This window comes from Alosa alosa, chromosome 8, assembly GCF_017589495.1.
Source record: "Alosa alosa isolate M-15738 ecotype Scorff River chromosome 8, AALO_Geno_1.1, whole genome shotgun sequence".
In the NCBI taxonomy this organism is placed as follows: domain Eukaryota; kingdom Metazoa; phylum Chordata; class Actinopteri; order Clupeiformes; family Clupeidae; genus Alosa; species Alosa alosa.
Genome location: NC_063196.1, coordinates 22,327,884 through 22,330,104, shown reverse-complemented (window position 1 = coordinate 22,330,104; position 2,221 = coordinate 22,327,884).

Genomic DNA, 2,221 nt, shown 5'->3' with positions numbered 1-2,221 from the left:
GTGGACGAAAACGGGTGGCAACAGATGTGTGACCAGAGTACCAGCAGGTTATTACTTGTTCCTAACTGATGACCAGGTTATCCATACATTACATAACCATATATTACATGTCAATTAATGATGACCAGGTTATCCATACATTACATAACCATATATATTACATGTCAATTAATGATGATCAGGTTAACCACATTACATAACCATATATTACATGTCAATTAATGATGACCTGGTTAACCATACATTACATAACCATATATAACATGTCAATTAATGATGACCAGGTTAACCATACATTACATAACCATACACGTCAAATAATGACCAGGTTAAACATATGTGACCAGGCATGGCAAAACCAGGCACATGTCTCCCTAGAGACATTTTGAGTTATTTACAGATTCTGAAAGAGTAGTTTCAAAGCTATCCAATGATGTCTCACTCATGGAGATCTGATAATATTTGAATAAGTTGTAGCCATTTTAAAGTATACACATCTCAAAGCTGCAAGCTGAGAAATCAGGCTTTTCAATTTGACTACTTTCTCCCTCAATCCATGGGAGGGAAACACAATGGTCCTCATTTACATGACATTAAGATCAACCATCCCCCCTGTCAGCCTGCAGTGCATCATATGATGCTAATGACCCATCAAAACTATCTGTAATGGGTTACAGAACCAGCTAGTAGCAATGGATAAAGTAGTCTAAAACAAACATGAGATCACGTTTGCAAACCATGTTATTTTGAATTAACACCCAGTGCAAGGCACCAGGTTGGCAATGGATTTAGCAGGTTTAGAAATGGATAAAATAGTCTAAAACGCGAACTAAACAAACATGAGATCACGTTTGCAAACCCTGTTAATTTGAATGCACACACGATGCAAGGAACCCTGCCATCAGTCAAAACAAGACATTCTTGCATTATTCAAATTAATTGCACACCGAAACGATCTGTAGGCCTAATGGGTTTTGGCTAGTAGCCTATGGTGCCAATAGCTAACGACAGTAGGCCTATGTTAGCTAGTAGCAATGGATAAAGTTTCTAACACACAAACTTTATCCCTGTCAAATGCTCTAGATTAGGGATGTTCTCCAATGTAATGCAGTCGCCTTCATCATCAGATGTAGCTCATCTGCAATCCATTGTGCTTTGTCCATCTCCATTCCAATTGTAAACAAACAGCATGCTGGTTCAGTAAGTAGCCATGAGGTTACTTCTAGCATACAGCTGATTGGCCAACAGAACAAAAGAGCACTAATAGTCACACCCAATTCAAACGCTGGTTTACTTCCTGAAACTTAACCATTTTCAAAGACAAAATATACACTTTTAAAGCAACCAATGCTGTTATCTGAAACATGGAATTGCTTCTTTAGGACTTCTGCGACTTGAGCCTGGTTTTGCCATGCCTGGTCATCATAAATTTACATGTATATATGCTTATGTAATATATTACATAACCATATATTACATGTCAATTAATGATGACCTTGATAACAGGTAGTATATCACATTATGAATGACGCCGAAACAGTTATTTTATTATTTCTTTTGAGATTTCTATATATGCACATTTTGTGCTTACACTGCACGTGTCTGTATGTGTATGTGTATATGTATGTGTGTATGCGTATGTGTGTGTGTGTGTGTGTGTGTGTGTGTGTGTGTGTGTGTGTGTATGTGTGTGTGTGTGTGTATGTGTAAGTGTATGTGTATGTGTATGTGTATGTGTATGTGTGTGTATGTGTATGTGTATGTGTAGTGTTGGGCAAGTTACTTTAAAAAAGTAATTAGTTACAGTTACAAGTTACTTCTTCCAAAAAGTAATTAAATTACTTACTCAAATTATAAAAGTAACTAGTTACTTCAGAAAGTAACTAATGCGTTACTTTCAAGTTAATTTTTAAATGCTCAAATGTGACCCCACCTCCACCCCTTTTTAACGGAAATACATGTGCATGTTCAATATAAATCTGAATATTATAATGTAATGGACACTTAATACAAAACATTATTAACAGAAAAAATGCACACAAATCTAAACTATTTTAATGTTTTAAAGGTGCCATGTGTAATGTCCGCCAAAAAATCAATTCATACTCCACATTCCATAAAAGATGGGGGCAGTACCTCCATAAAGTGAGTTGGTCTACCCTAGACTAACAACCGAGACACGCGTATTGCAGTTTGGCTGGCGGTTATGTTGCCCGCATGG